Source organism: Hippoglossus stenolepis, chromosome 17, assembly GCF_022539355.2.
Source record: "Hippoglossus stenolepis isolate QCI-W04-F060 chromosome 17, HSTE1.2, whole genome shotgun sequence".
Classification (NCBI taxonomy): Eukaryota; Metazoa; Chordata; class Actinopteri; order Pleuronectiformes; family Pleuronectidae; genus Hippoglossus; species Hippoglossus stenolepis.
Genome location: NC_061499.1, coordinates 3,504,446 through 3,516,495, shown reverse-complemented (window position 1 = coordinate 3,516,495; position 12,050 = coordinate 3,504,446). Strand labels below are relative to the sequence as shown.

Below are 12,050 nucleotides of genomic sequence, written 5' to 3'. Positions count from 1 at the left end.
ATAATAATAATGTTCCATATATTTTAGTCATGAATGTACATGAAGCATTTTTATTTTTATACAATGTACAAATTGTGCACTGTTTTATTTGCACAATGTGGTGCACAAGTGTTTTTCCTTCTCAGTGGTGATCATTGTTGTACAGGGAGCATCATTACACATATTTGTTGTTCTATTTCCAGTGTTTGTAAAATGATCCAAGTATCCAACAATATGTCACTTTACAGGAGAATAATACAACAGGAGTTTTTAGATGAGCAGAAACCCGTTCCTTTCAAGCATGCCTGATTCCTGCCTGTTATTGCTTTTTGCACAAAAATATAGAATATGAAAATAGTTAAAAAAACAAATTAAATAAAGCTCAAAAAAGGCGTCCAGCAAGATCTGTAGAAAAAACAACTCTCTAAAAACAAATGTTCACACAGATTTATCGCTAAACTCGACATAATTGTCTGAAAGAAAAAGGAAACAATCACTCCAGAGTTTTCAAAGCAGACGGTTGGTGTTGGCTCAGTGTCACACCTCAGTCGACTTCTTTCTTCTCTTTCTGTAAGAGGAGCAATGTGGAAAGTTGTGTTATGATGGTGAGCATCACAGAGCAGCTCCACAAAAATACAGCTTTAATCTTATTATTATTGGTGTTTGAAATAGTTGCTTTTCCACTTTATCTGCCACATGCAGTGCCTGTAAACAGTGAAATAAAACAACAGACAGATAAAAGACAACAAATTAAAAACATATTGACATATCTCACACTTTAAAAAAGTATATTTTGTTTTATTAAATTGTATTAATATTAATGCAGTGTCCGTTCTAAACCTGTCTATTTGGCCTGTTATGATTTCTCTGAAACTGTAAAAATGACCTGCAGTAATTGAGCCGCAGGAAATAAAGATCTGCTGCAGGACTCAGTCCACAGAAGCTGGAGTAAAGACCTGCTGCTGCTACTCCACTAAATGGTTCAGATCATTCACATGAATAATATTATTATTGTCAGTTTAGAAATAATGTTTCTGTTCAATTGCTGTTGTTTTATTTGATACCTGAGCTGGAAAAGGTCCAGGAGACCACCTTGATGAGACCGTAGAGCACGAGCGCCACACCAACCATCGCCATCGGGTGCTCAATAGACGGAGAACCGATCCTGTAAAGAGAAGAAGACTTAATTCCAAGCCTTAATGGATTCTCTCATATGGTGCTTCTTATTCTCAATCAGGATGAAAATTATTCATTTAATCTTTGACATTTCACATGTAGCAACGAGTTAAAGATCCCCCATAAAAGCTATTTTCTCAAGGATGAAATGAAAAGGGTGAACATCAGTTTACCTCAGCATTACTTTGACTCTTTGCTTTTGTTCATACTTTACCCATATCTTATATTAACAAAACCAAATTCTTCACATTACCGATGACACTGAGGACGTGCTGGCCACGTCGTGTACCTCCAGGGTGGACGGCCACACAGGTGAGCTCCCCCCGTGCCCAGGTTAGAGTGTCGAGCTCCAGCCGGTGCTCTGGTCGTGAGTGCCATCCCGCCTGCCTGTGGCCCGTTACGCTGGCTGATTCCAGAGGTCTGGACTTCCCATCTGCGCCTTTAAACTCCCAGCTCAGTTCCAGGGACCGGGGCGGCTTAGGACGCTTCACACTGGACAGCAAAGTCTGTCCTGGGAACAGCGAGAGGAAGAGGGGAGGGTGGATAGAGGATGGAGGAGTTCTGAAAACAAAAGAAAGTTCATCCTTTTACTCTTGTTCCCAATGAAATCACGTTTATTACAAGGCTGGTGCTAATTCTATAACTTGTGTATTTCAGTGTGGTTTTGTGAATACTGTGCAATCTGTGACAATTTTCAGGCACCCAGCGTGCGGAAATTCGATAGAGCTGCGTTTTCATGCATGTGAGAGTATAGACGAATTAATACTGATTAGCCAAAATGTTCGAGTGGACAGAGATGATTCTTCGGACTCAAACCACATCGCCTACACCAAATTTACTGAAAATCTGTTCCATTGTTTTTGTACGATCTTGTTTACAAAAAAATAAATAAAAACCAAATAACAAACAACAGGGGGTGAGAACATAATCTCTTCCCTCACCTACAATCTCAAGCTCCGCCACCTGAGCCTGAAGGTGCGGCAGATGCCGCAGTGCAATCTCGTCCCGGGTAGCGCGCTTTTCGTCTCCTGCAGGATCAGGGATGCATTTCCTTTTTCTGGTGCAAACCCTCAGTCCAGTGTGGCCCCTTCCTCCTGGTGTCAGCCACCTGGTCTGCTTTGCCGTCGTAAGCCAGAACCAGTCGTCCTTTGCCTCTGAACTGGTAACGCCACTCGGCGTGAAAACCCGACAGACAGAAGGCGGAAGGATCGACCCAGAAACCACAGTCCAGCAGCACTGGCTTCCCGAGCCGGGCCTGCGCAGACGGTTTTACTGCTGACCTCCAGGATCACTGAGGAAACAGACAGTGAGAAGGAGATTCAAACTACCACATACGACTCAGGTATGATACATTTTCCTCAGTGTTACCATTTGGCTCTTTGGTTGCCGTGGGAGACCGCATGATGCTGGAAATGATCAGCTGTTTGTTGAGCCCCAGTAGCGCAGCAGAAATAATCAGCTTGCAGGTACACGGGGCTGAAGCCAGTGACTGTGAGTGGAGCAACCCATTTTGAGTGTGGAGGGCTGATGCAGGAAGGGGGCTGATCTCACACTGGGCCTTCTGCAAGCGAGCCTCTGGTGGGGCCGAGGGACTGGTGGCAGGCGTGGCAGCCGGGTCTGGACAGAAGTCAGAAAGTTAACGTGTATCCATGGACTGTAGTTAAAGACGGAAGACGCGTCTCACTTTCTCCAAACATCCAGAAATGAAGCCAAACATCCTGAATACTGACTGCCATCTTGTGCACTTGGGAGCCAGGGCCGTAGTAGATATCGGGGCCAGAGCCGCGGCAGCAGGTCCCGTCAGTCTCATTCCCCAGGCTCACCTGTAATAAAGAAGACTCTGTCGGATTGATGTCGGAGGAATCTGTTCTGGCGTGCAGCGGCTGTTTGCGTCTGTCCTGATATGAAGCAGAGACTTTCCTGGAGTCGTCGCTCCTCGGCTCACATGGTCCTGTACTAACCAGCACTCACATGGACACCTGCTGCTGCTGCTGCTGCGGGCTTCAGACAATTTAACAAGAACATGACAGAGAAATGAATAAATAAAGTGTTAAACATGAGTTTAACAAGATTACACAATACTGATATTATAGCCCATTAATGTGTAATCAGTGGTGGAATCTCCATCAGTCCCCTGTATTTACCAGTGAAACACAGAATTAACCTGCTATAGTTACACACTCACTAATAAGTCTGTTGCAGTTTCAGTCATAGGAAATGAAAAATGAAAATGAATTATACATAATGTCTTCTGGGAAAATATTAAAATATGGCTGTTCAAAATTACAGTAAAACTCTGATTAAATCCATGTAACAACAACAATATTATTATTATTATTATTATTTATTTTTTTATTTTTTGATTCCTCTGCACTTTCGTTTTCTAGCTTGGTGTAATAACATTTTCCACCACGAGAGGGCGGGTGCACAACACTCACTGCACGCTTCAAACCAAACTCCTTTCAGAAATATACTAAAGGTTTAAAAGTGATCTCACATGGGCCAAATAAATTAAATAAGATATTTGACAAAGTAACTGTGTCTTTATGCTAAATTCGGCTCACATATGACTCACTCATGTTTTACTGTATTTCAATAAACTGAAAGTACAAGTTGTTTGTGTACAGTATATCCTTCCTCATGTGTTAAAAAAAGACTTATTACTACTACTAATAAACATTAGGAATCACATTTTCATGGAGGGACGGTTAGTTATTGGATTACATGCCAGATGGAGAGTTGATCTCTACATGAATGTGTGTTTCCTGTTTCTAAAATGACACAGAAAGGTAAACCTACCTTGGATGCAGCAGGTGACAGTGAGCAGGGAGAGTTTATAAATGGTAGAAAAGTCGGTCATGGTGTTTGTTTCCCTTCTGCTGACAGATTCTCCTCCGAGCTGCTGATAACACTCAGACTCTAGTGTGTAGAGATCAGTGGTTTTCCCCTCAAGTCCATTTCATTTTAGTTTCACTTTCACCCGACACACAGTCTGTCAAGTCAGCCACAGGCTTACAATGCATGTTCAATTAAGATTTCATAATAAAACCGAATAAAAAAGCGTGTGTTACAGTGAATGCAGTGGCCCCAAGTACACAACACAACATCATCAAGATCCATAAATTATTCTCAGAATCAAAATGTTCAACAAAAAACTAAATCACTGAATCTGAATAGTTGTCCCACCCTCCCACAAGGATTTCATGTTAAGTTTTGTCTCATCCTCTAAAACCTTACACAAACAAACACACAAACAAACAAATGCAAGCGAAAACAACCTCCTGAACTGAGAACTGAACAAGAGGTCTAACCGTACACACACACACTATAAACACTGTCCTCCTCCATGATTTCAGAAAGGACATTGATTTTCTGGAGGCATTACTCAAACCTTCAGTCCTACCTTTAAACTAAACCTTCAGTAAAACCTTATCCAAAACCAAAATATAATATAATATACTGTATATATAAACAACACATCAAGTCTGGTTTGGGCCACTTAAGATGATCGTCTCTTTAAACTTACATTTCCCTTAAACAACTGTTCAAGGCTCAATCTGGTGTAATGATCCAATATTCCCTCTAAAAGAAATGATTGGAGAAGAAAAAACATTTGAAATGAGCAGGAGAACTTTGTTTTCTATCTTTAATCCTCTCTTTTTGACCCCTCAGGTGTGTTGGGACCTTTAAAGTGGGACAGAGCCCAGGTTCTCAATGAGTTGACATCACTACCTCACAGTATATTTGTTTAACTGTCTCGGTGAACTCTTATGGTCGAGTGTGGGATGAGCCTTCGTCAACCAAGCCTCAGTGTCAAACATCGATTCAGTGGAACACAAATGATGCGACATTTTACAAAGTGCTTCGTGAACAGAGAAAAGTCGAAATTGAAACAGAAATGGCTCACGACATCAGCTGTTTCAAACATCAACAGAAAGTTAAATTTCTCTTTCCTGAGCAGTTTTCAGCAACACAACAAACTAGTCTGATCTGATGCTTGTGTTCTCTTTCTGCTTTGGTTTTATTATTTAACTTGTGAAGTAAAACAGAAGTAAAATATGAGCTGTATTTCACTATCTTGTATTATTCTCTTGTCTGTCTTAACAATGGGCTCATCTGTATTAGTTAGTTGTTTGCCTCTGTGGAGACCTGTTTTCAGGTTGTAGATTTGGTACAAATTTGGATTCTGGACAATTGAGATTAGTTTTGGTGGTCAAGGTCCAAAGGTGAAGTTCGCCTGGACTCCCCACAGAGAAATATGTTTTGGCCTCTTGAATGTGACGTCTGACCTCTGGGAGGAGAATTTCTTCAACTTGAGATGGGCTGGTTAGATTTCAGAGGTCAAAAGTAAGTCATGGTGACCTCGTATGAATCTGGAAAAATAAATGTGTAGAAAGATGTGAGCAGAAACTGTACAAATACATTATCCTACAAATACAATAATCCTAAATAAGTTATCTTACAAATGGTGCCTCTGATAAATGATCTTAAAAATATACTATCCTACAAATACATTCCTCCTACTGATACAATACTCCTACAATTACAATATACAATCATTATCATACAAGTACAATATCTGACTAATACATTATCTACAAAAGTACAATATCCTACAAATACATTATCATACAAATACATTTATCCTACAGTACAATATCATAAAATACAATAATACAATAAACAGAGTATCTTACAAATGTGTTGCACTACGTATAAATTATCTTAAACATATATTATTCGACTATACAGGGTGTGAAGTTATAACACTACGCCCAGTTCGTTCTTTCACTTTTCCTTCTACAACCTCAGTTGCTGAGTTTCACCCAGTTTAAGTGACGTTGAGCTGATCCTAAATTCCCATTGGCTCCAGGAGGATGTCCCCGCCTCACAGTTTGTCCTCGTTTCCCCTGTTTTCGTCTCTTTGTCTCTGGTCACCGTCTGTGGAGAAAAGAGGCTCATCTACCTTCAGCCCAGCAAAGAGGAATACACCACCGCTCACCATGTTCACTGTACATCCCTGCTTCTCCTGGCAGGAGCACACAGCGCGACGGCACGTGAAGGAGTTAAAGTCCACGTTTCTAACTGTTATTTGAGACTTAGTTGTTCATCACGTGTCTCATGTTTCATGTTGGTTTATAAAAAGTTGTGAAGAAATAACAGGTTCAGTCTGTTGATATGAATCAAGACTGTTATTTATAGTAAATATATATATTTGGCATCATTTTAAATTATTTATGATTCATCTCCCAGAGACTCAAACACCTCAGTTATTCATCTAAACTGTAAACTGACAAATATGGCGACGACTCAGGTTTCGGTTTGTTATTGTAGTCAGTAGATGGCGCTGTTTCCATAGTAACCCAGGAACCGCGAGGACCGACAGCTTCCTGCTTTGTTGAATTACAATGTTCCCAGCGCATCGCCGATGATAAAGACCATGATAACATCATGACATGAGATATTACTAATTAATGATCTGTTATCAATGTGACCTCCTACTTCAATACAATCAACACACATTGTTACTAACACAAAACACAAATTCATCTCTAATGTAAATGATGTCAGTGAAAAGAAGCAGGGAGACAAAGAATCAGGACGAGGCTGCCTCCATGATGAATACATGACGGATGTCTGTTAAGCCACCTAATGATAACATCTGCACTGAAGCCGGACTGCTTGATGTGAGTCTGTCACAGATATGAGGTATCAGCCTTTATGTTTGCTCACATACCAAGTGTATTTTTACACAATAAACAAAGAAGATGTGCATTTATCTTTACATTTTAAAAAAATGTATTTAAAAAAACCATACGTTTATTTTCTTAATTCCAAGTTCTGTTAGGATGCATACATTATAGATTATAGTTATTTATAATGAAGCTTATGTTCAACATTTAAACATCAAGTCTCAGTTACATGTCTTTGTCACAAGTATTTGACTTTGTTATCTTAGAATCAGAGCCAGACCTTAGTGAATTATTTTCAGTCGATGGATCTGAATCAAATGTTGTTGACAACCTAATGAACATGTTGTCATATTGTTATTGTTGTCAAATGTTTTCTGAGTCTATACATTTTAAAAAAAATAGTCCTTCCTGTAATAATGTCCCACTTTGTTTTGTTCACTGGGTCAGTATAAATGTATATGTGTATATATGGATGAATATATGTTGATATGAAAACCAACTATTTAAGGACTTTAAGGGCAAAAGTCTCATCGAGTAAGTGGAAATTGAAGTAGTTTTCACTTCACATTAAAATACTCTGCAGTGAAAATATTATTTTCTAATATTAAACATTTGAGTCGTTAGATTGAATCCATTTTGAAGGCGTGGCAGAATATTCCAAAGTAAAAAAGAGAGTCTGGACTCTGGAGCAGGCGTTTATCTATGAATGTGTTTTTGTGTTTGTTTACACAACAGCTGAAGTTGTCTTGAATGTGCTTCATGTCTTCTTGACTCTGAGTGATTTATAAAACAGTCTGAAAACTAAAGTCATGACTTGAACTGTTTCTTGCAGGGATTCACTCTCTGAAGTATTTCCTCACTGGGTCCTCTCAAGTCTCAAACCTTCCAGAGTTTGTGGCTGTTGGTTTGGTTGATGACGTTCAGATCTTTCACTATGACAGCAACACAAAGAAAGCAGAACCCAAACAGGACTGGATGTTAAAAGCAACTGATTCACAGTACTGGGAGAGTCAGACTGGGATATTTTTGGGTGCACAGCAGGAGTTCAAAGTCAGCAGTGAACCTTAAAAGGCGCTTCAGCAAACTGGAGGTTTGTTTACATTTCACTCTCTAATAATAACACAACACACACATACACACACTCTCTCTCACACACACACAAACACACTCGCACACATGCACACAATCACACATAAACACGCACACACAATCACGCACACACACAATTACACTCACACACCAAAACACACAATCACAGTCGCACACACACACGTAAACACACGCATACACACACTCACACATTCTTACACACACTCACACACATAAACAATCTCACTCACACACATGAACACAGACACAATCACACATAAACGCACGCACACACACATACAATCTCACTCACACACATAAACACACTCACTCACATAATCATATTCACATATACACTCACACACACACACAATCACATGCACACACACAAACACACAATCACACACACGCACACAATCACACTCACACGCACACAATCACATTCACGCGCACACACACAGACATTTTCATTAATTAGATTTGATCCAAAATATTTACTAATTAATCAAACATGTGATCAATAGATTTTTAAATGATCAGAATTTTTTTTTATCAAGTAAAAATCTCAGATGTTTTGTGATGTTTCTTAACACATGTACCATACAAAACAATTCACACACACATCAATCTCACTCACAAAAACATTTTCACTACTTTCTGATATTTTCTTCAGTTTAAAATTGTAATTGATTCATTTAAAAATACATAATCAACAAGAATGATTAGTTTGAACCTTAAATATATAAAATAAACAGCAGAGCAACAGATGAACGTCCCTGTGCTGACCACAGTGTGTCCACAAAGTAATAAACACAGCAGAGAATTACACGTTAGATTAGATTCACCCAAACACAGAGTCAAAGCCAGAAGACATTTAGATACTGTAGTGCTGAAAAAGACATTTAACTTCTGACCTGATCAGCAGAAAATAATAAAGATCAACAACTGTGAATTAGTTGTTATCAGTAAACTCTGTGGAAGGATGTATTTGTGGGTCAGAGAAGAACTCATGAAACTCAGGAGCAGATCAGGGGCTGATCCAGGAACAGCTTTTATCTCTTTGGGTTTTCAACGGTTTCCTTGATTTTCAGAGGTAACTCGCGGATCTTGATAAAACAAATAAGACACGTTTAGGGACTGATACTTATAGTGGCTGTTTGGGCTTTGGTGGAGGTTTGTACTGTGTGTGTGTGTGTGTGTGTGTGTGTGTGTGTGTGTGTGTGTATTTTGTGTGTGTGTGTGTGTGTGCGTGGTGAGAGAGAGAGTGTGTGTGCGTGTGTGTGTGGGTGTGTGTGAGTGTGAGAGTGAGATTGTGTGCGTGTGGGTGTGTGTGTGTGTCTCTGTGTGTGAGTGTGTGTGTGTGTGTGTGTGTGTGTGTGTGTGTGTGTGTGTGTGTGTGTGTGTGTGTGTCTCTGTGTGTGTCTGTCTGTCTGTCTGTGTGTGTGTGTGTGTCTCTGTGTGTCTCTCTGTGTGTGTGTGTGTGTGTCTGTGTGTGTGTGTGTGTGTGAAGATGTGATAATAACAGCTCAGATCTCTGTCTCTCTCTCAGGTGTTCACATTTACCAGTGGATGCTAGGATGTGAATGGGACGATGAGACTGGAGAAGTTAATAGTTATAATCAGGAGGGTTATGATGGAGAAGACTTCATATCATTGGACCTGGAGACAGAGACGTGGATCGCTCCAACACCAAAGAGTGTCATCACCAAACTGAGTAGGGATCAGGATAAAGCTGAACTCGCATATTATAAGTACTACTACACCCAGGAGTGTCCTTCCTTTCTGAAGAAGTTCCTGGAGCACGGGAGGAGCTCTCTGCTGAGAACAGGTGACATCACAGAACCTCCATCAACTTAATGTTCCTCTTTCTTTCTCTCTCTCTCTCTCTCTCTCTCTCTCTCTCTCTCTCTCCTCCTGCTCTCTCTCTCTTCTCTCTCTCTCTCTCTCTCTCTCTCCCTCTCCCTCTCCTCTCTCTCTCTCTCTCTCTCTCTCTCTCTCTCTCTCTCTCTCTCTCTCTCTCTCTCTCTCTCTCTCTTCTCTCTCTCTCTCTCTCTCTCTCTCTCTCTCTCTCTCTCTCTCTCTCTCTCTCTCTCTCTCTCTCTCTCTCTCTCTCTCTCTCTCTCTCTCTCTCTCTCTCTGCTCTTTTCATGCCTCCGCTCTGGTGACACCTAGTGGCCGCAGGCATCATGCTCTCGGGTCGTCCATCCGTCTCATTGCTCTGAACGCGATATCTCCAGAATGCTTTGAGGAAATCTCCTCAAATTTGGTGCAAACATTCACTTTGACTCAAGGATTAACTCACTTGATTTTAGTAGCCAAAGGTCAAAGGTCGAGGTCACGGTAGCCACACAAAGTATGTTTATGTTTTTTTTAACATGATATTGTAAGATCAGCTTCAGATTTGGTACAAACTTTCACATGGACTCAAATATTGATTTTGGTGCCTGGAGGTCAAAGGTCAAGGTCACAGTGACCTCATGTTACTGTGAATGTGACATAATAGCACTGCCCCTAGGGAACTTCATTCCATCTGGCACAGTTCACTTGGAGTCACTGATGAATGGATTAGACCGGGTCCTCTGAAGGATGCCGCCCCTGAATAGAGACCCAGCCGGAGTGTCCTCCCTCCTCACTGCCTGACCGACCTGCACTCACTTTGCACTTTAACAAAAAATACCAACATTAATCAGAAGTGATCAGGACCTGTCCACTACAGGAAGTTTACTTCATAAATAATGTGATATTAAACCTGTCAATAAATACTGTGATATTACTTTTACGTCATATCGTCCACCCCAGTGTCTTGACTAATGCTAAATAAATGGAATCAAACAGGAATGATATTATTAGTTTGCAATACATTATAATAACCCATAAACTGTCTTTCTTTATCCTCCCCAGAGCTTCCCAGGATTTCTCTCCTCCAGAAGTCTCCCTCCTCTCCAGTCAGCTGCCATGCTACAGGTTTCTACCCCGACAGCGTCATGTTGTTCTGGAGGAAAGACGGGGAGGAGCTTCATGAGGACGTGGACCTCGGAGAGGTCCTCCCCAACCATGACGGGACCTTCCAGATGAGCGCTGACCTGAAGGTTTCATCCATCTCCCCTGAAGACTGGAGGATGCGACTGTGTGTTCCAGATCTCTGGTATGAAGGAGGACATCGTCACCAAACTGGACAAAGACTCAGTCGAGTCCAACAGAGGTGAGACTTGAACCAGTGATGACGCTGGGAAACACACATTTCATCTACAGTAACAGTCCTGCAGGTCATGTTGGCTGATGTGTAGCAGGAGAAGTTTTCTTTCATCAATGTATATGAATAAATTTAGATCAGTGTTAAACCAGTGCATGTGCCCCCCCTTCATCATCATGTGACCCTGAAAAATTAAGTTAGTTTTAATGTGTCTGCAACAGTGTCTGAGGATTTTATTACTATGATTATTATCATTGATCAATTAGATTTACACATTTATGAATGTTTAAATTGACTTGTATGATTGTATGATTTTATTCCATGAAGTGTTTCTGCAGGTGTCAACTAGAGCCAGACTGATTTATCATTGGTCAGATGTGAGCCTTTCACAGACACACTGGGATCAGGGTGGATGTTTGATATGAAAACTTTTATTCTACAGAATTAATGAAGCAGAAAAAACAATCAAATCTCTCGTTCTTTACCTCGAGCAACAACAGACATTTAGGGACATTTCTTCAGGCAGTTTATAACCATTTCAACCATTGACTGTAAATAAAGATGGACGACATGACGGCTCCTCAAAAGTGAAGCCAAAGCGTCTCAGTCGCCGATTGATGCTATAAAAACAGGGTGAAATGTCATGATTGACAGCTCATGATTGACAGCTCATGATTGACAGCTCATGATTGACAGAGCATGTATCGGTGGGACCTGTTACCGTGGCTCCATTCCTCCGTTCACTACTGCACAGAGTCCAAATGTGCAAGATGGCGGCGTTCGTATCCGGGATATTTTAGCTTCATTTCTGGAAAGTGGGAGGAAGTGGAGACGTGTCGTCTGTGTTTATTTCCATTAGTCTATGATTTCAACATGTAAACATTATAGTCACTGTTAAGACTCGACTGCTGCTCTGTTGT

At 40.7% G+C, this 12,050-nt stretch overlaps 2 protein-coding genes and 3 pseudogenes across 2 annotated transcripts in view; 2 read left to right on the top strand and 3 right to left on the bottom strand.

The window, feature by feature from the left end:
- Positions 1-12,050, top strand: part of LOC118124614 — a 478,051-nt pseudogene that overhangs the window by 283,898 nt on the left and 182,103 nt on the right.
- LOC124851132 (major histocompatibility complex class I-related gene protein-like) overlaps positions 1-12,050 on the bottom strand; it is a 208,199-nt gene that overhangs the window by 87,586 nt on the left and 108,563 nt on the right. The gene's annotated exons all lie outside the window — the stretch shown is intronic.
- Positions 1-12,050, bottom strand: part of LOC118124654 — a 247,630-nt pseudogene that overhangs the window by 155,061 nt on the left and 80,519 nt on the right.
- LOC118124626 (major histocompatibility complex class I-related gene protein) overlaps positions 1-12,050 on the bottom strand; it is a 106,058-nt gene that overhangs the window by 56,028 nt on the left and 37,980 nt on the right.
- LOC118124619 overlaps positions 1-12,050 on the top strand; it is a 268,444-nt pseudogene that overhangs the window by 242,957 nt on the left and 13,437 nt on the right.